The sequence below is a fragment of the Schistocerca cancellata genome, chromosome 1 (assembly GCF_023864275.1).
Source record: "Schistocerca cancellata isolate TAMUIC-IGC-003103 chromosome 1, iqSchCanc2.1, whole genome shotgun sequence".
Classification (NCBI taxonomy): Eukaryota; Metazoa; Arthropoda; class Insecta; order Orthoptera; family Acrididae; genus Schistocerca; species Schistocerca cancellata.
Window position 1 is genome coordinate 990,244,579 of NC_064626.1, and position 17,823 is coordinate 990,262,401.

The window sequence follows — 17,823 nt, forward strand, 5'->3', positions numbered from 1 at the left end:
TGAGATAATGTATATGTAAAACATTCAAGACCATTAAGCATAAAACATTACATTTTGTAGATCGATAAATACATTTCATTAAAAATAAACAGTTAAAAAACTTTTGAGACTGTGTCCTTTCTTCTTTTCCATTAAACAATGATAGAGGAAGCTCCCAAAGTGCCACACCGAAAGTAGCACCACATTGAGCTTTCCTCCATCATGCAAACTCAACGCTGCCAGTAAACAGTGGGGCACCACAGCAGACTTGGGGTAAAGTGATTTGTTCCATCCCAACATGAAGCGCTAATAAAGGCTAGAACATGTCAAAATTTCAAAATAATTACTAAGTGCAAAATCACTTTGCTTGTTCAGTAGTTCTTGTGGAGTTTTTAGCTGGTGGGCATAAATCTCAAGTTCCTCTAGCAAATTCAAATGAAAACTCTTTAGAGCTCTGTGCAGTATTTTCATCTGTCCTCTTGTTGTACGAAGTTCTTGTTTACTGTGTTTTATGTGTGCCCCAAATGCCATCGTATTATTGTGTCCACAATGTTCTTATTACTACCCCTCTGAATTTTGCCCAGTTTGGCCTACATATGCACTGAGGTGACAAAAGTCGTGGGATATTTCCCAAAATTGTGTCACATCTCCTTTTGCCTGAAATAGCGCAGCAACTTGAAGTGACATGGACCCAACAAGTTATTGGAAGTCCCCTGCAGAAGTGTTGAGCCATGCTGCCTCTATAGCCATCCATAATTGCATAGTATTATCGGTGCAGGATTTTGTGCACAACTGACCTCTTGATTATGTCTCATAAATGTTTGATGGGATTCATGTCGGGCGGTCTGGGTGGTCAAACCATTCACTCAAATTGTCCACTATTTTCTTCAAACCAGTTGTGAATGACTATGGTTCGATGGCATGGTGTATTGTTATCCATAAAAATTCCATCATTGTTTGAGAACATGACACCTTTGAATGGCTGCAAATGTTCCCCAAGTGGCTGACATCCAGAGGACCCAGTCCATTCCATGTAAATACAGCCCTCATCATTATGGAGCCATCACCAGCTTGCACAGTGCCTTGTTGGCAACTTTGGTCCATAGCTTCATTGGGTCTGTGCCATACTCGAACCCTACCATCGGCTCTTACCAACTGATATTGGGACTTGTCTGCCCAGGCTACCAATTTCCAGTCATGTAGGGTCCAACCGATATCGTCAAGAGTCCACGAGAGGCGCTGCAGGCAATCTCGTACTGTTAGAAAGGCACTTGCATCGGTCATCTGCTGCCCCAGCCCATTAATGCCAAATTTCACCATACTGTGTGTCTCACATTGATTTCTGTGGTTATTTCATGCAGTATTGCTTATCTGTTAGCACTGACAACTCCACGCAAATACCATTGCTCTTGCTTGTTAAGTGAAGGCCTTTGACCACTGCATTATCTGTGATAGGAGGTAATGCTTAAAATGTGGTATTCATGGCACACTCTTGGCACCATGTATCCCAGAATGTTGAATTCTCTAACAATTTCCAAAATGAAATGTCCTATGTGTCTAGCTCCAACTACCATTTTTTGTTCAAAGCTTGTTCAGTTCCCATCATACAGCCATAATCACATTGGAAATCTTTTCAAATGAATTACCTAAGTACAAATGACAGCTCCATCAATGCACTGCCCTTCTATATCATGTGTACATGATACTACCGCCTTCTGAATATGTGCATATTGCTGTCCCATGACTTTTGTCACATCACTCTAATTTTTATTACTCTCTGCACATTTCATTTTATACATGTCAGAGTTATTGTATTGGTTCTTTTTTGCCAAACTGGAGGTTTATGCCTTTATCTGCATGCAATTTGCCATTCATTTTGATATGTTACAACTACATTCTCTCGTAAAAATTTGGCAGTTCTTTCTGACACTCGTCGTTTTTATGTCACAATAACAAATTTTTTAAATTTTGCTTTCTTACATAGTACATATAGAGGGCGTTAATTAACAGAACACATTTCATTTCTTTTTTTTCCTTCTTCATCTTCTCCTTCTTTTTTTAAGCTGTAATATGAAGCAACAGCATACCATTTTAGCTTTATATATGACAGTGAAACTGATATTTTGATGTAACTGTTTACGTTGTAAACACAGGAAATGGTTTGTTATAAAACATTTGTATTGTAATCAAATAGAGATTCTTTACCTCTGCAGTACTGTGAACACGGGATTAGAACCCTATTGTCATTTATTTTTATATTGTGTAACAGGTTTGAAGATGTGTGTCACTGCTGGAAAGCTGGCAGTTTGAAATAACAAAAGTTTGACAGACATAAAATAAGTCTGTCTAAGACAGTAGTGCAGTCCACATTACAACATTTGTTTTCATATGCAATTTAGTACCACATTTATTGCTAGGATGGGATTGTCACTTACATTGTAATTAATGTTAGTTCCCAGTTAAACAAGCATTTAAGGATAAGCCACTGCTCAAGCTGCCTTTAAAAAATATTCCATTAACATCTTCGATAGAAAATTATCAAAAAAAATAGTTCCTTTGACATAAGGGCATTTTGCTGCTAACATTAATCTTCTGTTAATCACATGAAAACATATTTTAAGCCTTGTATCATGGCTGGGGAATTTGCATATTTCTAATGTCTTCTTTCACAAATATAATATACATGACGTAGGTAGTGAGAGTATTAAAACTAGTAAATAGGCTATTACAGTATGCCCATAGTTTCACTTTCGCTATGATCCTCAGTGCTCTCTTTTGCAATATGAAACCCCTTTCTGTATTAGTTTGACAGGAACTGCCTTCATAACATAAGAAAGGTTAAACTAAAACAAAGAATGCATTCCTTTTGGTTTCAGAATAAGGTATGGTGATAATCTCTTTAATGTATGTTGTTGTTGTTGTTGTGGTCTTCAGTCCTGAGACTGGTTTGATGCAGCTCTCCATGCTACTCTATCCTGTGCAAACTTCTTCATTTCCCAGTACCTACTGCAACCTATATCCTTCTGAATCTGCTTAGTGTATTCATCTCTTGGTCTCCCTCTATGATTTTTACCCTCCACGCTGCCCTCCAATACTAAATTGGTGATCACTTGATGCCTCAGAACATGTCCTACCAACCGATCCCTTCTTCTAGTCATGTTGTGCCACAAACTTCTCTTCTCCCCAGTCATATTCAATACTTCCTCATTAGTTATGTGATGTACCCATCTAATCTTCAGCATTCTTCTGTAGCACCACATTTCGAAAGTTTCTATTCTGTTCTTGTCCAAACTATTTATCGTCCATGTTTCACTTCCCTACATGGCTACACTCCATACAAATAATTTCAGAAATGACTTCTTGACACTTAAACCTATACTCAATGTTAACAAGTTTCTCTTCTTCAGAAATGCTTTCCTTGCCATTGCCAGTCTACATTTTATATCCTCTCTACTTCGACCATCATCAGTTATTTTGCTCCCCAAATAGCAAAACTCCTTTACTACTTTAAGTGTCTCATTTCCTAAACGAATTCCCTCAGCATCACCCGACTTAATTCGACTACATTCCATTATCCTCGTTTTGCTTTTGTTGATGTTCATCTTATACCCTCCTTTCATGACACTGTCCATTCCGTTCAACTGCTCTTCCAAGTCCTTTGCTGTCTCTGACAGAATTACAATGTCATTGGCGAACCTCAAAGTTTTTATTTCTTCTCCCTGGATTTTAATACCTACTCCGAATTTTTCTTTTGTTTCCTTCACTGCTTGCTCAATATAGAGATTGAATAACGTCAGGTAGAGGCTACAACCCTGTCTTACTCCCTTCCCAACCTCTGCTTCCCTTTCCTGTCCCTCGACTCTTATAACTGCCATCTGGTTTCTGTACAAATTGTAAATAGCTTTTCGCTCCCTGTATTTTAACCCTGCCACGTTCAGAATTTGAAAGAGAGTATCCCAATCAACATTGTCGAAAGCTTTCTCTAAGTCTACAAATGCTAGGAATGTAGGTTTGCCTTTCCTTAATCTTTCTTCTAAGATAAGTCGTAGGGTCAGTATTGCCTCACGTGTTCCGATGTTTCTACGGAATCCAAACTGATCTTCCCCGAGGTCGGCTTCTACCAGTTTTTCCATTCGTCTGTAAAGAATTCGCGTTAGTATTTTGCAGCTGTGACTTATTAAACTGATAGTTTGGTAATTTTCGCATCTGTCAGCACCTGCTTTCTTTGGGATTGGAATTATTATATTCTTCTTGAAGTCTGAGGGTACTTCGCCTGTCTCATACATCTTGCTCACCAGATGGTAGAGTTTTGTCAGGACTGGCTCTCCAAAGGCTGCCAGTAGTTCTAATGGAATGTTGGTTTCGACTTAGGTCTTTCAGCGCTCTGTAAAACTCTTCACGCAGTATCATATCTCCCATTTCATCTACATCCTCTTCCATTTCCATAATATTGTCCTCAAGTACATCGCCCTTGTATAGACCCTCTATATACTCCTTCCACCTTTCTGCTTTCCCTTCTTTGCTTAGAACTGGGTTTCCATCTGAGCTCTTGATATTCATACAAGTGGTTCTCTTTTCTCCAAAGGTCTCTTTAATTTTCCTGTAGGCAGTATCTATCTTACCCCTAGTGAGATAAGCCTCTACATCCTTACATTTGTTCTCTAGCCATCCCTGTTTAGCCATTTTGCACTTCCTGTCAATCTCATTTTTGAGACTTTGTATTTCTTTTTGCCTGCTTCATTTACTGCATTTTTATATTTTCTCCTTTCATCAATTAAATTCAATATTTCTTCTGTTACCCAATGATTTCTACTAGCCCTCGTCTTTTTACCTAGTTGATCCTCTGCTGCCTTCACCACTTCATCCCTAAAAGCTACCAATACCATATGAACCAATGAACATGATAGACTAGTTTTACCATTATGACATCTGACAATGTTAAAAAACAACATGTTTTATGTAATAATGGCTATTATATTTTACTACATTAGTGACAGTATTATGAATTTTAAAATACCATATTAGTAGAATGAGAGGCATTTTCATCACTGACATAGCAGAGTTGTAACAAAGGTATGGTAAATTTTATGCAGTAATAATGAATTTAATTGGTTGTATTAATAATGTTATTGTAAGCTATTTTAACAGTTTTAACAGATTTGTCGAACATAAAGTTCTTGGGCAACTGTAGTCATATTTTAAGTACCATATGAACTAACAACAGTGAGAGACTGCTTTATTTTGTAATGATTATTGTAGTGTTTATGCGGATGACAGTATTGTGAATATTTTAACTACCACACAAACTAATGAAAATGAGACACCACTTTTACCACTGGCATAACCTTAAGTAAGCCTCCATATATTTTATGCAGCAATACTGTGGCCAGATGTACGTAGCTCTCTCTTATGGTAGACATTGATCCTTTGTTAAATGTCACACTTTGGACAAATTTTTTGAGTGCTGCTTCCCACATTTTTATAATGATTGCATTTACATCTAAGGAAGCAAAAGGCGCTTGTGCTGCTAAATACATTAAGCAAGGACATAGAAGCTGTTTGTCAATAGCAGTTTAATTACGTGACATACTACAAAATGCATGCATTATCCTGTTATGTAGTAAGTGATGCATATTTTTGTAGAGTGTGTGGGTATGCATGCGTCACAAATATCTGTTCGTATATGTAGCACTAAATAGTTTTTTAAAGTGTGACACAACACACACACACACACACACACACACACACACACACAGCTGTAAGTATTGTAACAGCAGTTAAAATTTACAAAGTGTAAAAAGTCAAAAATATGTTTTACTTTTTTGTTTTGTTGTTATGGGTTCATTCGATTAAAAGTACGATGATCAATCACAACAGTTTTCAAACCTTCTCTACTGTACATTCATATCTTCACAGTTGGTGAAATGAAGGACATCCTACCCCCGCTAAGCCTCCAAAACATGCTAGTCCATCCTTATGCCATTCTCAATCGCAATCTCTTGCCACAGGGATCATATCCTTCTGAAAGACACAGGAGCAAGGCATGCCTAATCCATCCACCCAGTGCTTCTTATTCCAGTCCTGTCACAGGCTTTTCCTACCCCAATAGAGGCTGGGCCACTTGTGAAATCAGCCATGTTGTATACCAGCTGTGCTACAATCATTGCACAGTTTTTTTTATAATGAATAACTACCAACCAGCTGTCCACCAGAATGAATGGCCATTGCCAAACTGTTGCAAAGAGCAAAGTGGATCATTGTGTGGCACAACATGCAGCTGAACATAACATGCTTGATTCCATTGGCTGCTTCATAACCCACGCCATGTGGATCCTCCCCTCCACCACCAGCCTTTCTGAACAGCACAGACGGTAGTTAATGTTATGACAAATTTTACACTCCCATAATTATACCGGCCTCAGCTAAGGTAACCAACTGTCCCTCCACCCTCCACTCTACAATTTCCACCCCTTCTGTCCTATCATCCCCTTCCTGTTCACATCTTCTTATCCTCTTTGTGTGCCACTCTCTACCAATGCTCCTGCCTGTCTTTTCCCTTCCCTGCTTCTCTCCTTTTCTGCTCCCCATTCCCCATTGCCCCTTTCCCCTCCCTCCCACAGCATCCTGATGCTGTGCCTGGTAGCAATCTTGTCATGCCTCCTTCAAGTCCCTGCACGCTCCACCAGACAGCGCCCTTCTCTCTCCCCAAGTGTACCCTGCTATCCGTTCCTCTTCTCTGTCCCCTCCAGACTGCTGCTTCTGTTCAAAGTGACAGTTGCCCTCTGGTCGAAGTTGCTGGGGATGGCGGTCGTATGCGTGAGATGTACTAGAGAGAGAGAGAGAGAGAGAGAGAGAGAGAGAGAGAGAGAGTGAGAGTTTTTTCTTTTCTGAAGAAGGCTTTGGCCAGAAGCTGAGTGTGTAACAGTCTTTTCATTGTGCCTGTCAACAGCTCAGGATGTTGTCTTTACTGTGAGTAGCAATGTATTTTTTTCCTTATATTGTTGATATTTGAACCTGAGTTTCCATTATATATGTAATAAGATATAAAGAGGAATGAAACTTCCTGGCAGATTAAAACTGTGTGCCCGACCGAGACTCGAACTCGGGACCTTTGCCTTTCGCGGGCAAGTGCTCTACCAACTGAGCTACCGAAGCACGACTCACGTCCGGTACTCACAGCTTTACTTCTGCCAGTACCTCGTCTCCTACCTTCCAAACTTTACAGAAGCTCTCCTGCGAAAGTTTGGAAGGTAGGAGACGAGGTACTGGCAGAAGTAAAGCTGTGAGTACCGGACGTGAGTCGTGCTTCGGTAGCTCAGTTGGTAGAGCACTTGCCCGCGAAAGGCAAAGGTCCCGAGTTCGAGTCTCGGTCGGGCACACAGTTTTAATCTGCCAGGAAGTTTCATATCAGCGCACACTCCGCTGCAGAGTGAAAATCTCATTCTGGAAACATCCCCCAGGCTGTGGCTAAGCCATGTCTCCGCAATATCCTTTCTTTCAGGAGTGCTAGTTCTGCAGGTTCGCAGGAGAGCTTCTGTAAAGTTTGGAAGGTAGGAGACGAGGTACCGGCAGAAGTAAAGCTGTGAGTACCGGACGTGAGTCGTGCTTCAGTAGCTCAGTTGGTAGAGCACTTGCCCGCGAAAGGCAAAGGTCCCGAGTTCGAGTCTCAGTCGGGCACACAGTTTTAATCTGCCAGGAAGTTTCATATCAGCGCACACTCCGCTGCAGAGTGAAAATCTCATTCTGGAAACATCCCCCAGGCTGTGGCTAAGCCATGTCTCCGCAATATCCTTTCTTTCAGGAGTGCTAGTTCTGCAAGGTTCGCAGGAGAGCTTCTGTAAAGTTTGGAAGGTAGGAGACGAGGTACTGGCAGAAGTAAAGCTGTGAGTACTGGACGTGAGTCGTGCTTCGGTAGCTCAGTTGGTAGAGCACTTGCCCGTGAAAGGCAAAGGTCCCGAGTTCGAGTCTCGGTCGGGCACACAGTTTTAATCTGCCAGGAAGTTTCATATCAGCGCACACTCCGCTGCAGAGTGAAAATCTCATTCTATAAAGAGGAATCATTGTCAAAAATATCGAAAAGTTCTTGCCAATTTATTTCAAATTTTTACACCATAATCTAGTAAACATTTTGACAGACATAGGCTATAATTTATAAATATATATAGAATAAATAAAGGCAAAATTTGTTATCAAAATTCTGGAAAAGTTTGTGATCCATGTACATTAAGTATTTACATGATACTCTAATAAACATTTGGATGGACATCAGCTATCTATTTGTAATATATGTGATGTGTAATTATATGTAATACATAAAGTGGGAACATTGTTAGTGAAAGTCTCAAAAAGTACTTGACCAATTTACTTTGACTTTTTACATGATGCTGTAATAAATATTCATACTGACATAGGATACATATTTTTTTAAACAAGAATTTGCAAGTTTTCTGTTAATACTAACTTGAAGAAAGAAAATGTTGTCAGTTTCATTAATATTTTCACAGTCAGTCTTAACTATGATAGCAGGGCATTTAAACCATTATACAAATGGTTTTTTGCAAATATAATCTTTCTCCTTATACAGGACGATTCAACTGCCCCTACCAAAGAGTTTTATGCAGCCCACAATGACTTCAAATACCATGCACAAGATTTTCATATTCTCTCCCTCGCTATGTGCAAACTCTTATTCCCACAGGAAGAATGAACAGGGCCTTTTTGTAGGAAATTTAATGTAGATAACTACTGTACTGGGATATGTTTTCACTACAAGCCACAGTTTTTTAATTATTCAAGAAAAAAATACAAAGGTGACATTCAAATGCGGTTTTCTTGAATGACTCAAGAATCATGGACTCCAGTGAAAACGTATCCCAGTATAAAATTAAGCTACATTAAATTTTCCTCAAAGGTCCAGTTCATGTTTTCCTTAGGGCTAATAGTTTGTGCTCAGCAAGCAAGAGAATATGGAAATCTTGTGCAGGGTTTCTGAGGGCATTGCAGGCTGCATAAAACCCATCAACAGGGGGCAGCTGAATCATCCTGTATATAATTTTAAACATGAATTCTATACACAACAATGTGCTATATTGTTTCCTTCCTAGTAGAAGGATTTAACAGAAAGTAGGAAAGTAGTTGTATGGCTTATTGACTTATTATTAGAACATTACTAAAGAATCTGAATCGTTTGAAATGTTGTAATCTTACCCATTCACACATTAAAACTGTGCATTGAAGCGACTACCTTCATAGATCCAGCAGATGGAGAGGTCTCTCTCATCATGTGTGCCAATGATACCAACCATTTTCCCATTCCTTTTAAGCTAATGCAGCTCCTGACCAAGGTGTCATTAACAATAAACAAGGCTCAAGGTCAGAGAGAGGGTGGAAGAGGAGATGGACAGAGAGGGGAGGAGGTGGACATAGAAAGGGGAAAGAAGAGATTGGCAGAGACAAATGGAAGAGTAAATGGAGAAAGATGGGGGGGGGGGGGAGGTTATAGACAGAGAGAGGGGTGGAGGAGGATATGGACAGAGAGAGGGGGAGCAGAAGGAGATTAGGATGTATATTCAATTCCCGGACATATTTGGCAATTGTGAAGTATATATAGGGTGTATCAAAAAGGATGGTGCTAACTTACATGGTTGAAAGTAAATGATAATAGAAGCACAAATGTCCCAGTGAACATGTGTCCGCAAACGAGCCGCTTGCAGGATAATCAATACCGTATGGTTCCACGCTACCACTGACAGCATTGTTTGTAACATCATCCAGTTTCCCCCGTGCACACCTAAGGCCATCCTATGTTCACTGTTTACACAACGGAACATTGCTAAGAGGTGGAGTTAGAATCACACCATACCCATAGAATGTACAGGATGGATACAGTACACAGTCTCAAAGGGCATCAGTCACGTCTGAGGAGTGCCGTGTGTGCTGTGTTGTAGTTACAATGGAACCATACAGTAACGGATATGCAATTCATGTACGGTAGGACTAATGGCAAAGCATGGGAGGCTGCACGCTTGTGCCAAGAAACATATCCTGACTGAAGCCACCCCGAAAGTCATACATTTACAAGGGTCCATCAGTGCCTGAGAGAACACAGAGGTTTTGCACATGGCAGAGCAGGAGGTAGGCCTGTTTGAATTGCACCTGACGTTGAGGATATGGTGTTGGAAGCAGTACAGCATTCTCCAGGAACATCAGCAAGAAGAATTGCCACATAAGTGCCTGTATTAAGCCACAGTAGTGTATGGAGAATCTTACATCGCAATTTACTGTACCCTTACTACCTCCAACGAGTTCAGTGTCTCAATGATGCGGACTTTGTTCCTAGAGTGATGTTTTGTCTGTGGCTGCAACAGCATCCTAGTCGACCCTCATTTCGCTTGTAACATTTTATTTACAGACAAAGCAGGATTCACACGCGATGGTTTGTTTAACTATCATAATACACATTTGTAGTGTGAAATAAACCCACGTTCTGCTCATCAGTCACCACATCAGCAACGTTTCTCACTGAATGTGTGGTTAGGGGTACTGGGCGATCAACTCATTGGGCCACATATTCTTCAACCACAACTTAATGGACAGAGGTACCTTAGCTGTCTGTGGTGTCATCTTCCAGGATTGCTTGAGGACGTTCCCCTTTAGCAACGTCAGAGTATGTGGTACGTTCTTGATGGAGCTCTGGCACATTTTGCTGATGGTGTGTGACTGCGTCTAATGCTCAGATACAGCCAAAGATGGATAGGTTGAGGCAGACCTGTACCTTGGCCTCCAAGATCACCTGATCTAAGTCCTTTGGATTTTTGTGTTGGGGTCACCTCAAAAGCAAAGTGTACAGCACAATCGTTAACACGGTTGAAGAACTGGAGCAGAGAGTTGTACATGCTTGTCAAGAATTCCAGAATGATCCAGGAGTTTTCGAAAGGATTCGAAATTCATTGCAGAGACGAGTACAGTATTGCATCTGTATGCAAGGAAAACACTTCGAACACCTCCTTTAACAGGTACCCCATACGTGAAATGTGAACTAATTGTGATGTACAACCCAATACTAAAGTCTAAATTTCAAATTATTGTGTACTAACTAGGATGATTTTTACAATGATGTCAGTGGCAGCTTAGAACCATACAGTCATAATTATCTTGCAAGCGGCTCATTTTTGAACCCGTGTTTACTGGGACATTTGTGCTTTTTTTTATAGAGGGATAGGAGGGATGGGGGGGGGGGGGGGGAGGGAGGGATTTAACTTTCTAAAGCTTTCGGAGCCAGTGGCTTTCCTTCTCATCCCGTCCAGTAAGTCTCACCTGACCTGGAGTTTTAGCAACTTTTCTAAACTGTATCCCTTTTCCCTAAACCTCTCGAGTCCTTTTCCATCATCCCTCTTCCTTCCCCTTCAACTCTTCCACCAGAAGACGGAGCCACTGGCTCCGAAAGCTTTAGAAATTTAAATCCTTCTGTGTGTGTTTTACCCTGCCACCACTTGGTGAGTAGATTTTTTTCTCTGTCCATGTACATTGTATTATCAATAATTGATTATTTTCAGTGTGTAGATCTTGTAAAACCGACTGTGAGAAATAACATGCAGTGAAAAGGTGCAATTTTGGTTTCTTCCTCACAGTTGGCTTTAGCAGAAAAACTGTATGTTAGGAAAGTGGTATTTATGGCTTATCGCCTTGTGATTATAATACTGCTACACAATCTGAATTGTCCGAAACACTGTAATTGTACTCATTCGCAGATTAAAAGTACATGAAGTAATGTCATTGCAGCTACTGTCCTCACAGGTCCAGTAACTAGAGAGATCTCTCTCTCTTAGTCCGCATACCAATTATCCGTACCAATTTACCTATTCAGTTTAAGCAAATCAGTGTTTAGTTTGCAGTAATGATAAAGAAGGTTCAATATTGGACATTTAAATACATTGGAATTGATCAGAGTGTTTTTAGCATGGTCATCAAATGTTGTCCTTTCATTAACTGGCAGTTCACAAATAGGTTCATACTCTTGTCACACGATATCCAAAGAATGAGAAATGTTGTGTATAGTGAAGTTTTGCAATTGTATTGTCTGCTGAAGTGCTGCAGAATAATATACTTGATGTTGCCAGATAAACTTTTGAAACCCTCCCTGGTGAGGCCTTTCTCCATAGAGAGGTAGATGTTCATCAGGCAGATAACATTGGAGTTTTTCCAAGTCCTTGATTGTAGTACACTTAATTGGCACCTTTCTTGATTGATAAGCTAGTTTTTCTGGCACAGTCAAGAGATCACATTTTAGGCCCAGGTGACAAGTGTGACTAATCTGTCCATTGGCTGTTGTAGAAACTGTCAAAGAAACCTTTCTTGTGTTTCAAAACCAGAATGTGAAAAAAGTGCTGATAGAGAAATGTCACCTTTGTTTGTCTTTGAATTTCATCAGAAATCCTGGTTCTCCTGTAGTACGGATGCCACCATGACTTGAAATCTAGTATTTCAGCAGCAGCAACCTCTCTAAAGAGAAATTTACCTGGTTTCTCATGTCTCCTCTGTGATGTCATGCACAGTAAACAATCTGTCCTATTTTCTAAGTTTCCTTAATAACTTTAGATAGATGTATAAGAACTTATTTTTGGATCCAGTTTTCTGTTTACTTGATAGTTTTCCTGCACATTTAGTGAATCTGTGAAACAGGCTGCCTTCTTTGTGGTACATTGCATTGTGGAGCTTTTGGGAAACAACATGTACTCATCTGAAATAAAATTGTAACTTTTTATAAGATTTTGAACCTTACTGCCAGAAATGTTATCATTCCTAAACTTGGAGTGTTCGTTCCAGGAGAGCTTTACTAGTTTTCATAGTTGAAATTGGTTAGGGTTTCAAGGATTTAAATAAAGATTGATGGAAGAAGTACAAGGGTCATCCACAAAGTAGGTTCCATTTCTATTTCTATCCACGGCAGCACTACCATCGCAGTTCGAGCATGCGCAGCAGTTACTTTGACTCAAGGAGAAGACATGTACACCATTTTCAGATTGCTGTTGCTGACATGTGCTTTGTAGTGCTTCTTTATAATGGCAGCCGTAATTGAAAATGCCACTGCATGTGAAATCAGATCTGTGATTCATTTTCTAAATGCCAAGAAAGTTAAACCAAAGAAAATTCATAGGCAAATCTGTGAGGTTTATGGACAAAATGCTATGAGTGACTCAATGATTAGAAGATGGGTCAGACTGTTCAATGAAGGACGTGATCGAGTGCACGATTGAGAACGAATTGGATGCCCATCTGTGGCTACTGATGAACTGGTTCACACAATTGAAGAGAAGATTAAGCACAACCGTAAGTTTACACTTAGTGCCCTTGCTATGGAAGTTCTGCAAATCTCACGATCACTAATTCATGAAATTCTTACTGAAAAACTGAAATTTCGAAAACTTTGCTCATGTAGGATACCAAAAATTCTTACTCAACACACAAAAAACAATGGATGGGCAGTGCACTTCAGTTTTTGACACACTACAATGAAGAAGGCGATGGTTTTCTTCCTTGGATGGCCATGGAGGATGAAACTTAGGTATCGTACAACACCCCTGGAACAAAACAGCAATCAGTGGAATGGAGGCACACTTCATCCCCAATGAAGGTTAAGCCTAAGCAAATCTTGACACCTCGGAAGTCATGTGCACCATTTTTTGGGACAGAAAAGGCATTTTGCTGATTGATTTCTTACCACAAGGTCAAATAATCAGTGCACATGGTTACTGCAAGACCATTAAGAAATTGCGTTGCGCAATACAGAACAAGCACCGAAACTTACTGTCAATAGGTGTTGTTTTTTTCCACAATAATGCCGGACCTCATATGACGAATGTGACCAAACAACTCTTACGGGAATTTTATTGGGACGCATTTGATCATCCTCCGTACAGCCTGGACCTCACTCCTAGCGACTTTAATCGCTTCTTACGCCTAAAATCTTTTCTTGGTGGTCAACACTTCAATGAGGATGACGAGCTGAAAGAACATTACCACATGATTGAATACACAAGTGGCAACCTTATATGAAGAACGCATACAAAAACTTGTGCCATGCTGTGACAAGTGGCTACAAAATGTTGGAAGCTATGTAAAAAAATAGGTTAACAGTTGTAGATTTTGTGGACGTGATATTTTTTCTGTATCTGTACATGTTTGTTTTATATAACCAAACAGAACTTATGACCCTCGAATTTAGTCCCAATGAGATCGTGAGGTGGAACATAAATGTACAAACATGTAGGAATCTCAGTTCTATATTTGTAACATTAGATTAGAGAAAAGAGCTCATATGCTAACGTTGCTTCCACAAATCGTATGTGGGATGTTCCTGAAAGTTGCTGAATAAGTATAAATGTTTAAACTTACTTTCATTAATAGTCCATAATTCATGGACTGATGGTTAGCATTGCTGCCTCTAGATCACAGGCTCTGGGTTCACTTCCCAGCTGGGTCAGTGATTTTCTTCACTGGAGAGTGTGTGCTTGGGTCCTCTGATCATTTCATCTCATCATCACCACAGAGGTGCACAATTCACAGAAATGGCATAAGACAGAAAGACTTCCACCTGGCGTCCAACAACCCCAGGCAGGGTCTCCCAGCCAATAATGCCATAAGTTATTTAAATTTTTTTTATCACAACCTCTTTAAGGCCAAAGACCTCTTTGCTTTTCTGTTAATTGATATCCTTGTCATGTATTTATTCAAGGGTCTCTAAGTTACAGGGCATTGGAAACTAATACATCTCTCTCCCACAAATTCTAGTCCATAACACGGTAGGTATCACTCCTTGTATATCAGGAATTGTTTTCTTGGGTTCCTGAAATTAACTTTCTTGGATATGTACAAGGATTTCAAGGGTGTTTAATTGTAATTGTGAGCCCGGGACATAACTGCATGCATTAGTACGATATTGCAGTGCCTGTGTTTTTCGCCCGCATCTCGTGGTCGTGCGGTAGCGTTCTCGCTTTCCGGCGGGGTCAGGGATTTTCTCTGCCTCGTGATGGCTGGGTGTTGTGTGCTGTCCTTAGGTTAGTTAGGTTTAAGTAGTTCTAAGTTCTAGGGGACTTATGACCACAGCAGTTGAGTCCCATAGTGCTCAGAGCCATTTGAGCCATTTTGAACCTGTGTTTTTCCAAAGCATGCTTGTCTGAAAGAACACTGCAGTGTACATCGGAACAACAAAGGCCCTTAAAATTTCTCCCCTGTACAGGACGATACATAATGGATGCAAGAGTACAGGTTGTAAACACACAGCTGACAACATACGGAAGTTTTGGTCTGGCCATGAATCATTCTCAGATAGCCTAATTATAAGGTGACTACTCACGATAAGTGGGAAATCTGGGTTCGAGTCCCGGACCAGCACAAATTTTCATTGTCATCATTCCATTACGCAGCTAATGATTGTCCACATTTGCAGCTTTGAATATGTTTCATGCACACTGTAGGTGTCAAATGAAAATCGAAGATATTTCAGTATGTGGAATGGTGGCACACACTGTGAAAGTTTGCATGAGCTACTGCTATGAGTATTAAAATAAAATATTCACCAGTAACAATATAACATTTTGACTGAAATTATTGTATTATATTATAACAGTAATGTTAATGATCATTTGATTATATTCCTCACGTGAAATATTGAAGGGAAAAAAAGAAAAAAAAAGAAAAAAAAAGAAAAAAGACTACCGTTTCAGAAAAATTGTATGATTTGTTCAAGAGAGAGAACTTCACAAACTGACAAAGTCATAGCGTACCAAATTTTGACCAATTTGCACATTAGACTGTCAAAATCTAACACTCAAAATGTTCTCAACTGGGGAGAGATCTGGTAACCTTGCTGGCTAAGGTAGGCTTTGGCAAGCATGAAGACAAGCAGTAGAAATTCTCTCCGTGTGCAGGTGGGCATTATCTTGCTGAAATGTAAGCCCAGAATGATTTACCATGAAGGGCAACAAAATGAGGCGTAGAACATTGTAGACATACCGCTGTGCTGTAAGAGTGCCGTGGATGACAACCAAATGGGTCCTGCTATGAAAATAAATAGCAATCCAAACCATCACTCCTTACTGTTGGGCTGTATTGGGTGAGCAGTCAGGTTGGTGTCCCACTACTGTCTGGGGCGCCCCAGACATGCCTTCAGCCTGGAATCTCATTTATTGATTTCTTGGAGTAGAATTACTTTCAGTGATGAGTCCCACTTTGAGCTGAGCCCTGATGATCAACAAAGATGTGCCTGGAGATGCCCTTAATGCACTAGTTATGGTAAGGACATGATAAGTGGGCAGTCAGCCCTCCAGCACTGATAGTTAAAAGTCCTACCATTAGGAACACTTTGTGTCAACTGTCCTGTGTTTCAGACTGCTGCCACCCACAATGACTCCAGAGTTGTGACACTGTAGTTACCTGATGAAGTGTTGTGCTGTTTGTGTGAGCAGATGATTAACTATTTAAATACAGTATTACACTTATGTTTAAATGCATTATGCGGTATGAGACACAACCCAAAAAGTTTTGAATGTCACTTTTCTTCTACTCGTTGTATTATATTACTACAACCTTGATTTAATTTCATATTCCTTGCTACAAATATGTATTGTGTTTCAAGAAGACCATCTCTGTAATATGCATTCACGAATCCATGTTACTTCCATTTCATATCTGTACCACAGAAACTGATCACTAGGAGAAACAAATGCTCATGAGATGTCAGTAGTGTAAGAAAAAAAATAAAACAATTTTCCTCTCACAAACTGTAAACCTGCAGTCGCTACGCTACTTACCCCTCTTCCACTGCGGTGAGTGGCCAACTTGTCTCTTTCCTGTATTTAGCTCACTTCGAATTTTTTAAAAGTATAAACTGCAGTTTCTCTCTTATTAGTGCTGTCCAGTGTATCAACTGTGTCTGCAGGAAGCCAACAATTTTATCATGTTTTAGGACCTAAAATTGTGCCACACAGCTCAATACCACACACAAATTTAATGTCTTCTCTGGTGTTGCACGGTGTAAAACAACAGAGACTGAACATATATTTTTGCAGTATATCAGTGGTAGGCAGTGAAAACCATAACTCCATTTTGTAAAATTTTACAGTTGAAGCAAAGACTGTTCCTTAAAAAATAATAGAGTGGTTTATAAAGTTGCTCCATGTGTAACTGTATAGTAGAACTTGGGTTATTGGCAGATTAGAGAAATCCATGCATTTTCAAATCTCTCTTTGATTATGGAGCTACTGGTTACTGGAATTAAGAGTTTTCACAGACAGATGGAGTTACTAGGTTTTCAACACCTACCATCGATATGTGACATATGTGTACACATTCTAAGCAAGGAGTAAAAAGCTAGCATTAATATAAAATAGTCTGAGAACCGTGGGACACATGAATACTTGACTCGGCCCACTTTGGTCTACAGATCACATTCTGACGACCTCTGATTTAGATCCCAAACAACAGAGGGCAGTAAGAATTACTGTGTACAATATGCTTGATAAGCTTCAAAATAATTTCATTGTCACCTTTATCTTTTACGGACAAAAGAAAAACGTGAAACAGATTAGTAATTATTATGCATCTATATCTTTCATTCTGAATTGAAGAGCACCATTTTGCTGTCCCCCACATCCATTTACACCATGGTTCTATTTATTTTCAGTTTCCATAACTTTACCCTTTCATTACATGCAAAAGAAATCCTTTGAACACACAAAAATGAAAGTTATTACATTTTCCGTTTCATATAAGTGATCTCCAGTACCCATAACTGTAGTTAGTTGTTTTTTGATCATTTGGAAGTGTATCTGGGTGATACCATAC

The 17,823-nt window shown here is 39.8% G+C and overlaps 1 protein-coding gene and 1 non-coding gene across 4 annotated transcripts in view; both read left to right on the forward strand.

Moving 5' to 3' along the window:
• LOC126088610 (cytosolic purine 5'-nucleotidase) overlaps positions 1 to 17,823 on the forward strand; it is a 486,141-nt gene that overhangs the window by 436,913 nt on the left and 31,405 nt on the right. The window lies entirely within an intron of this gene.
• Positions 7,884 to 7,958, forward strand: Trnas-uga (transfer RNA serine (anticodon UGA)). The gene has a single exon. It is a non-coding gene; the product is annotated as a tRNA-Ser (tRNA).